The sequence below is a fragment of the Nannospalax galili genome, unplaced genomic scaffold, assembly GCF_000622305.1.
Source record: "Nannospalax galili isolate Female #2095 unplaced genomic scaffold, S.galili_v1.0 scaffold1200, whole genome shotgun sequence".
Lineage (NCBI taxonomy): Eukaryota > Metazoa > Chordata > Mammalia > Rodentia > Spalacidae > Nannospalax > Nannospalax galili.
Window position 1 is genome coordinate 2,474,644 of NW_008347131.1, and position 10,637 is coordinate 2,485,280.

Consider the following 10,637-nt stretch of genomic DNA (forward strand, 5'->3'; position numbering starts at 1 on the left):
CCTTCTTCTTCTTCTTCTTCTTCTTTTTCTTCCTCCTCTTCCTCACCCACAATTCATAGATTTGTTCCTTTTCAAGTCCCTTAAAGATCTTGCATGTTCCATTTTTATTTTAAAAATCCTTTATTATTGCTCCTCACTGAAGTTATAGGTTCTTCTACCTTGTCTTCAAGGCTGGATTTTGTGTCCTCAAGATCCATTATAGTTGTGAGGCTTTCTTCTGAATGCTCTCCTTGCCTTAATTTTTAAAATATTTCATCACTATTTTTTCATTCATCATTTGTATATATGTATGTGTGAGCACCTGTGGAGGGAGGTGACTAGAGATAATAGGACAACTTGAGCAATTTGGTTCTTTCTTTCCACCATGTGGGTTCTGGGATCCATCTCAGTGTGTTAATTTTAGCAGCAAGTGCCTTTACACACTACATGATCCCACCAGCTCTGTTTGGCTCATCACAGTGCTTATTACCAGTATCACATATGTTTGGTTGTTTCTTCAGTATTTTTTTTTATTGAACTCCATTTTCATGTCTTCCATGGACTTTCTTATTTCATTCATCTGTTTATCTTGGAGCTTATTTAGAAGTTTTTTTCATGCCTTCTTTTATTTATTCAGACATATTTGCTATCATTAAATTCTTTGTAATTTTATCCAAGTCATTGTCATTGGGAGTCGTTACTCTGGGATTAGTAGATTTTGGAGGAGACATGCTGTTTTGGCTTTTCATGTTACTTATCTTTGTTCTTTGGTACTTACACATCACAAATTGCATTGTTGATTTTTTTAAAAGTTATTATTAAGATCACCTTTCTTCTTTCATTTGGAAACGTGTGCGATATTAAGAAGGGACTTTTTATTATCCATTCAGTTGAGGAACATTTAGGCTGGTTCCATTTCTTAGCTCTAGGGAAAAGAGAAGCAAAAGCCACTAATATACAATTATCACTGCAGTAGGATGATTCCTTTGGATATATGCCAAGGAGTGGTATAACCAGATAATATGGTAGATCCATTTTTAGTTTTTTAAAATTATTTTTATGTCAGGAGCCGTGCTTGACATAAGCTTTGGAGAAAAGAAGATTGCCACTTTAAGAGCTACTGAGCTCTCTGCTTTAGCGGTCTGAGCCGACATGATTAATTAGGTCTTCTAGAAACTTAGTTTCGGTTTGGTCTTCGGGCACCTGAGTTGGTGATGTAATGCAGCTACATGCTGCATCTTTAGTTACTTTATGTTAGTAAAATATCCTTGGTGATTCCTTGGTTACCCCAAATCTGATTCCTATATAAGATCTGTGTTTCTCACAACAAAAATCCATCCATCCTGTGATCACTCACCTAACTGTAAGAATCTATCTTCGAATAAATTCATCGCATAACCTCAAGACTTTTGTCTTGGTTTCTTTCTTGTTAAAGCTCCAAGCCTGGTGGGCTTGGGGGGCTTTCGACATTTTTATTGACTTTTTGTGCATTTCATACAATACATCTTATGTTTAAACCCCATCCATGCCTTCCCCATACCCTCCACCACTTGATTTCATGCATTCTGACATATATAAGTCCTTTCCAGTCAAGCATTTATGCCCAGATATTCTTTGGAGCAAGTTCATCCACTGGAGTCTAGTCAGTCTATCTAGAGTCCTCTCCCTTAAAGAAGATCTTTTCTCCCTCATTCAGCAGTAATCAGTTGTCCGTAGATCCTTGATTAGGGTCAGGGATGTTGCCAGTTTCCCCAGGTCTATGCTGTCACCATTGCTGCAAGTTAATATGAACAGGTTTCCAGTGGCCAGAAACATGTTCATGCATAAACCCTGGCTCTTACACTCTTTCTGCCTCCTGTTTATCAATGGTCCCTGACCCATGGGTGAGTGCAGCCTCATATAGTAGTTCTATCTGTGGACACACATTCTGCAGATTCTTATTCTCTAAACTTAGCCGTTGTATGCCTCCATGTGCACCACAACTTTCTGTATGAAGAAACTTCCCATGTAACTTCCTGTTGAGGAATTTATTAGTATTCTCTGTACCCCTATTCTGCTATGTTCCATGAGTCTTAGGTGTAGAGGTTTGACTGTATATGTGTCACTTAGATATGGGCAATATATGTATATATATAGTCTCCATGTGTGACCAGTTGTGGGACTCTGTAGTAGCCTCTGTCTGTTGCAAAAGGAAGCTTCTTTGATGTGTGGTGTATGGTATAGTTATCTGAAAAATATAAGGATCAATATTTAGCATACAGAAAGAAATTTCATTTGTCTAGAGATATGACAAAGATAGCATTTTTTGTAGAGTCTATGACCTCTTCAGTCATGTGTGCTTGTCTATATTTACAGTGCCACCCATAAGTTCCCTCCCATTTAGAGGGTTTTAAATCCAATTGCATAGCTGTTGATTATCCCTTACATAAAAGTGTCACTACTGATCAATAGTGACAGAGTTCTCTGTCAGTAATTGTGCTTATTAGGCTTTTTAAGGAGTTCTCCACACTGCCTACCATAGGGATACATGAATTTGAAACAGTAAAGACTAAGCTGTAGTAGGTTTGAGGTATTATTTTCTTCTGTTAGACTTGCATTGAGTAACCAGGCTCTATTCTCAGCTTTCTCATGCAGCAACAGTAACTATCCAGAGGTAGTTCCCCTAGAAAAACACAGTAATGTTCAACTATGCAATAATCACCACTAAAATGCTAATAATTTAAGGTGTGCATGGATCTTGACGTGTTTTGTGTGCTAATATCAGGGATACACGTGGAGAGAATAAAGAGAGAGTGAAAAACACAGTAAGGCTAGTATTGGGATAATAGAAAACAGAGAAGGGGAACAGAAATAAGAGTGGAAGCTGTAGGAGGCAAAATAAGTCATGGGGATGAGAGATTTTGCCTAAGGGTACACAGAAGAGGGAGCAGTAAATATCTTTCATTAGATAACGTAGGAACAATCTTGTCTTTGAGGGTGCTATGACAGGGGCCCCCACACACCAGTCCAGACTATATTATTTGGGAGAGGAAAAGGGAAAAGGAAAGATTAAGGAGAAAGGAGTACAGAAGAAAAACAAAGCAATGTATTGCAAGAAGAGAGCAGGGCTGAACTGACCTGCTTTGTTGCCTAGGGTCTTAAACACAAATGGGAAAGATAAAGAGGGAAGAAAACTGGATTTGCATTTTGACTGGTCTGATTGCTGGCTTTCATTTTCACTCTCTTGAATTCCTTCCTTGATTGGGAGGTCTTCAGCCTCAAGCAATTTTTTTTTTATCTACAGATAATGATACCACACACTATTAAAAGAAACAATTGGAACTCTTAGTTCTTAAATTTCATTTAATGCAAATACGTTTTATATATTCTACATTATTATAGGGGTATCATTGCCAGATTTTGCAGCACTAAATAATACAAGAGACTTAAAATTATCTCCTAGAATCGTTCTGCCCTAAAATTTTTATATTTACTTTAAGTGTCCTAATGGGCCTTTCAGAGGCCATCTCTCTTCTTTTATATGGTATGTGCTTTGTATGGAAAAAAAATCACACTTTAAGATTGCATTGTATATTTTGGTTTTTGCTTACTAACTGGCCTAAGACTCCAAATCTTTTATGACTTAAAACAACTTCCATATTATTTTATATCAAAGTTTTATTGGATGGAAATTCTTTGAGAAATTGGTTGGGTATTTCTTCTGTTCCATGTGTCATGAGCTGAAGATGCTCTGTGTAATTAATTCAGCTAATAAGTAGATGCAGTTTCTTCCTGGACATCTCTCATTACCTTTCATTTGTGTAGACAATGATGACTTTCAAAGGATCCAAGGTTCCTCTTTTATTCCATTTAGAAACAGGATGGTAAAGTCTCTTATGTAGGGTAGTCTGACTATTCCAGATGCTCAGGGACACCAGTGGTAGAAATCAGTGATGTATTCTGTGAAGGGCTATGTCTAGAGCAGACACATTTTCACTTCCACAATCTTCTCTTGGAAAAAGTAGTCTCATGGCTATGCAGTTCCCTCTCAGAACTGGTTTGGCTGCATTATTTATTTCTAAGCATTTGCTTATTTCTTTTATAATTTTTTTCTCTGATTAGTGAGTTCTTGAAATATTTGCCACTATATTTGAAAATATATCTTAATTTTTCTATAATTTTTGTTATATATTAGTGTCTGTATAACATTATTTTTAAATCCAGTGGCTTGACAATATCTTCAATATGACAAGAATTTGCCTCATATTCTCTGTGGATCAGGAATCTTGGCTTGACTTGGCAGGTTCCTTTCCCTCTGTGTGTCTCACAAAACTGGTAGTAAGGCACACATTGGGGCATATTCTCCTATGTAGGCTCCCTTCCCAAGTGGCTTCTTGCAGGATTCAGTACATGAACAGAGGTTAAAATGTTTTATAAACTCTAGTTCATTCCCCAGGATTTTAAAATTGTTTTGTATGCTGTATTAGTTACTTTTATGTTGCTGTGATAGAAACACTGACCAAAGCAACTTACAGAAGGAAGAGTTTAATTGAGCTTACGGTTCCAAGGCGTAGAGAGTCCATCATGGTGGCAGGGAGGCATGGTGTCTAGGTGGCTAGAGGAGGAGCCAAAACATCTTCACACATCTTCACACAGGCACAGCAAGCAAGAGAGCAACTGGAGATCCAGCACAGCTTAAGAAGTCTCTAAATCTACCCCCAGTGACCTGTTTCCTCCAGCATGGCCACACCTTCTAAGACCTCCCAAAACAGCACCACCAACTGGGGACAAAATGTTCAAATACTTGGATCCCATGGGGGACATTTTAATTCTAACCATCACATATGCTTTACTGCTAAATATGGTATAAGCACTCAAATTATTGCTATTATTGTTGCTTAGTGCTAAAAAAATTAACTAATGAAAGAAAAATGACCTCTTTATTTTGTAGATACCATTTCCACAGTTTTTATCATTTTTCTAAGTTTTAATTTTCATGTGATTTTTTAAAAATTAAATCTAATGAAAGGCTTTTTGGATTCCAAATAATTTTGATATTAGGTTATACTATTATCCATTAGTCATATATTTAGTTGACTACTACATTACATCTAGTTGATTCGAGACTACATTTTTCACTGACAAGAAATTAGAGTTAAAAATGGTAAGGCCGAGAGACCCATGGTTCATGGACCATTGAGGAAGATGGGACAGAAATATTGGAAGAGTCAGGGTTGGTCCATAAACATAAGGAAACAAGTTTTTAGGCCATTGGAAGCTTGCTAATGTGAACTTGTGGCAATGGTAGTGTCATGCACAAGACACATGTGGACTCAATCAGACAAAGGCCCAGCATGGAGCAAGGAAAATCGGTGGATGACCAACCTTATCCTGGAAACTGTTCACAAGTCATGACTGCTGGGTGAGTAAGAGTGGATCTTAAGGGAGAGAATTCTAGATAGGTTGACTAGATTCCAGTGCATAAACTTGCACTAAAGTACATCTGGGTACAAAGCTTGACCAGATAAAATCTAACATGTATAACAGAATGCATGAGTTCTAGTGGGGAGTTCAGGGGTTTCAGGGCATGGATGGGGGGTTATTCCAAGTTTAATTAAAGCTATTGTAGGAAATAGACAAAAACTCAATGAAAAACTTTTTTAAAAGAATAAATGAGTGAGTAGAAAATTGAGTAATTCTTTGTTCAAAGATGTGTTAAAGGAGTTCAATGGTCTAATTTTACCAAGCTTGAGTGACATACTAAAGGCTTTGACTTTAAATTGAAGCCATAGTTAAAGAAGTAACTCAAAGATAAAGCACTTAGGGCTGGAAAGATGGCTCAGCCATTAAGAGCCATTCCTGCTTTTGCACAGGAGAGGGGCTCAGTTCCCAGCAGCCACATGGCAACTCACAACAATCTGCAGCGTCAGTTCAAGGGGATTCAGTGCCTTGTGGTATCTGCAGGCACTTCATGTATGTCATGTACATATATACATGCAGGCAAAACTCCCATCTATACAAAATAAATATGAGCTAAAATACTTGACTAGTGTTCTCAAGGTTCTAGCTTCTATCTAGTATGGCAAACAATGCAAAGCAGAAAAAAAAAAGAAGAAATGCAAAAAAAATCCATGTCCAGCACAAAAACAGAGCTATCATTTAGATTTTTTTTCATAATTCCTTTAACTCAGCTCCTCATTTCCTTATATTCCATATATTTAATCACAGCTTCTATTCAAATAACATAATTAACAGAAAGAGTAGTAAATAAAATTCATTAAATTCTCCCACATAATTGGACCACACGGATGAACACTGAGGGTATTAGTAATTGTTTTATCTCTAAATGACAATAATTGTGTGCATTTATATTGTGAGAAGTGATATTTTGACAGCAATGTTAATTATATAGATGAATCTGGAAGACAAGTTGAGATAAATAATTCCTTGAGCACATATCGGAGTGGTCCTACGCCGCTTGCTCTGCCTTCCCTGCCATGATGGACTCTAAATCTCTGTGACCAAAAAATAAAATAAACCCTTTCTTCCCTCAGTATGTTTTTTTTGGTGGGGGAGTATCATAGCTACAGAAATGTAACTAAGATAATTAGATATACTGTTTATTTTACAAATAATACATTTGAGGTTACTGGATTTGATTTATTATTTATGTTGTTTTAAATTACCAATATTTAGCGGTGTCCAGCACTTGATTTGTTATGTTCTTGTATGGAGGCCTTTGTGATAAGGAAGGTCTACCCTGCACATAAAGATCTGGAAACATGCACACTAGAGTCAATGAGGGGCCAAGGTAAGGAATAACAGTGGAAGCCGTTGACACTGTTGCCTTTCGAATTTAACAATTCTTTTTCTTGTAGAAACTGAATAGAATGAAGATCATTGTAGTTCTGACTCACAGGAATCCAGACCTCCGTCAAAATTTGCACATCTACTGAAGGACAGAAGAATGTGTGTCCCTCCAACAATTATAACATAAGCACCAATTCCAAAAGCCTGCCATTCCCTGTTCCCCGACTGCACCTCAAAACTTCATAAGAATGTTTTCTCTGAGAGTCAGTGTAAGACTGTGCTTTGCCTGGCTGTGGTGGGGAAGAGGACTGTAGCTGCTTTCTCTTTCATGCTGCTGTAAATATTATTTGCCTGACTTAAGTACTTTATAATGTGAAATCTTTGTTTCCTAATCATTTAAATTTGGAAATTACATTTTCATATTTAGGATTTTCAAATCAACTTGGCAGTGAGCTACTTACTCTTGGCAAGATCCAAGTCTTTCATCTCTAGGGAATATTGAAGGGAAGACATCTGTTTAAGAGAGATTACTTTTTTGAACTTGTTCCAAATATTCTAACAAGCACATCTATTAAAATAGAAATGGTGTAATAAAAGTTATAGACTGTATCATGAATATAAACGGAAGAAATATTTTCCTAATTAAATAACCCAAGAGGTCTCTGAAAACTTAGATTCTATCCAAGCTAAATTACTCCTTCAGTTTGTATATAGTTTTGAGATACCATGTTTTTGATGTTCATCACTGTGTATGAAGGTTTGTGGATGGTCTCATTTTCCTGGCACCTACCACATGCTTTCTATGAGTAAGGAAGAAACCCTAGGGATATTCAGCTTGAATAACCTGAAGAGTGAAGGCCTGTTTCTACTCATCAGCAGTGTTTCTGAGAACTTATATCAGTGTTTTACTTGTTAGGTTCTTGTCTCATTTGTGAGCCACATGAATATTATTTTATGTTCTTACAGACAAGACACTTCTGAAGGTTTCTGTACAGTTTACTGAAAAAAATTGCGTTATTTTAGGTCTGTTAATTTTTTCTTTATTTGTGTCAGTAAATAAATCTATTTCCACTCATTATTAGTCTAACTTTTTAAACACTTTTTCAAACAGTGTTTTTGAATTTGTATGAAGACATTTCCCCAGAAAGTGAGAATATCCAGCTACCTTTTACAGTGAGTTTTGACATTATGTTCCAGTGTTTGTTATATTTTAGGTATTCACTTGGATATTCTTTTCTGAAAGATGAAGAATATGGGACATGATGTGAAAGTGTTTGCTATAGCTACTTAGTGTTTTACTTCATTGAAAGTTGTCACGTCTTCTATGAAGGTACATAGATATATGAACAATTTTCATAGGAACAAAGATGTCAGTTTGTGACAGGAAGGGATGTGAATAAAAACTCCTGTATGATACTGAAATATAGTTAATTGTTTAAAGACAATATTTTCTCACGAAGCTCTTAAATTGGGAAAATTTTGGTGGTAATGCAAAATAATCAGATTATTTATAGTATATTTGGTGTTAGTGTTAGAGTCTGATTTGGTTATTTTACATTTTTTTCCAAATGACAAGTGAGCAACAGGTAATAGTGGCATACATCTTTAATGCCAGCATGTGGGAGACAGAGGCAGGCAAACCACTTGACAGCAAGGCCAGCTTGGTCTCCATATTGAGTTCTAGGGCAGCTAAGTCACATTTATTTTTAGAGAAGCTCCATGGACTTAATATTTTTATGTTTTAATGGGATATTATATTTCATATGATGTGTTAACAAAGGAGTCTAATTATATTTAAATATAGCTAAACTAGGAAATTAAAAATTCCATTACATTCTTAGTGTCTAGGATATATGAGAATAAATGTCTGCTAAGGTCCGGTAGCTTGGTGAAGTCTTTTCTATGTGTATCTTAAAGTTATCCCTGAAAATATGCTAACATGTCTTGCATAGAGAAACCCATGAAGAATTGCATTGTCTATCATTACTTGATTTGGCAATTTGTTCTTGTATTTTACTTTAAAGGTTTTTTTTTTTTAAATGTTTATTTTACTACACTGGAGTACATAAGGCAATAGTCATACAAGTGCATTTCGTGCTTTGTTCATTAATCCCCCGAACTATCCTCTGTGTCCTCCTTCACCTCTCCTCCTTTCACAGAACTTGTTTGTTTCCCTAGACAGCATCACTACTGCTTTCATATCGTCTAGATTTAATGTATCTGAAGAAAAATCTATGACCCCAAATGGAAGAAATATGTGATTGATATTTTTCTTCTCTAGGTTGGTTCAATTCATGTAATATGGTTATCTCCATTTGGATTCAGATCCCTGAGTGATGCAATATCATTATTTGCGGTTATAACGAAATCCATTGTTACACAGAGTAATTTTGAAATCATAAGGCTATTTTAAAAAATACTATGTTTTTTTACTTCATAAATTTTCTTTATTTCTAATTTTCTTTTAGAAATGTAGAAAGTAGTAAAATGGGTTTTCACTATTGCATGTGTATCTCAGAACGGTTTTGCTTTTGTTGTATATTGTCAGTTTTGTTTTAGGATTGTTCTATATGTCTCTCTACCCAGTCTACTAGTAAGGGTGCTACTGTATCTGTACTTGTCACGAACGTCTCATATTCTCCCTTCTTATTCCCACCTCTTTCCTGCCTTTCCTCACCCTCATCAGCTTCTCTTTATACTTCTTTTTAATTTTCTGTTTTATTATATTTTATTTCTAATGTATTTTATTGAGAGTTTGTGCATTTCATATAACATGTCTTAATCAAATTAAGAACCCCCCTCTCCTACCTACACCCACCCATAGGACCCCCTACTGGATTTCAAGAATTCTTGTCATAATTGTCAAGGCCTGTCTAGTCAAATACTATGATCTTAATAACTATTTTAAATCATTTTTCTAGAAAAGTGTCAACAACAGTTTAAATTGAAAGTTGTCATAATACTGTTTTATAAAGCCAGTGCTTTGATAATTCACAGCACAGTTTACATGAGTTTCAGTATGGTCTAATTTAAGTACTCTATTTTTACTCTGTCAGGTGCACAATTACATTGGCCTTGTCCTGGTGAAACTCAACATAGATAAATAATAAAGGGTGTGGAAGCATGTAGAAAATAATATGTTAAGGAGACAGAATTTGACATAAATGTCCCATCCCGTGTTTATAGCAGGTGAGTCTTTTCCATCTGTGGCTTCAAGGATGACAAGAGATCAGCCTCAGGCGGGAGTGGTGTTATGAGTGAGAAGAGGACACTGTATCACAGAGACTTCTCAAGGGAGCGCAGACTCTGTACATGTCTCATCAACCACCGGGTGCATCTGAATGGAATTTTCTTGCTTAAATAGATTTCTTCACAGGTAAGTGTTGTTAGTACTTATATGCAATGATATAGATGATTTCAAGACATATAATTTTAACCTATGTCGAAGTTGTTCATGAGGGCTATGTATAGTATTTTTTATACCCTATAGTATGTTTACTATTCCCGTTAAGTGGACAGAGATCGTGATGATTTATTCTGAGCTGAGGCTCACAGTGAGTGATGCTTTAGGCATCTTGCATGAAAACAAATGAACAAACAACACACTTGGATGCTATGGATGTTCCCATGGTAAGAATGATGAAACAGAGATAAAAACAAGGTTTATTAAGTTTCACAGTGTCACATAGATAATGAGTGAAAGAATCTGGGCCTGAGCTTATGGACCAATGACCACAATATCTTTAGAGTGACTCTCTCTCTCTCTCTCTCTCTCTCTCTCTCTCTCTCTGTTGCTTTCCCTCTCTCTCCCTTGCTCATTCTCTCATTTTCTTGCTCTCTTGTTCTCTCTCCCAAACTGTCTTGGATTC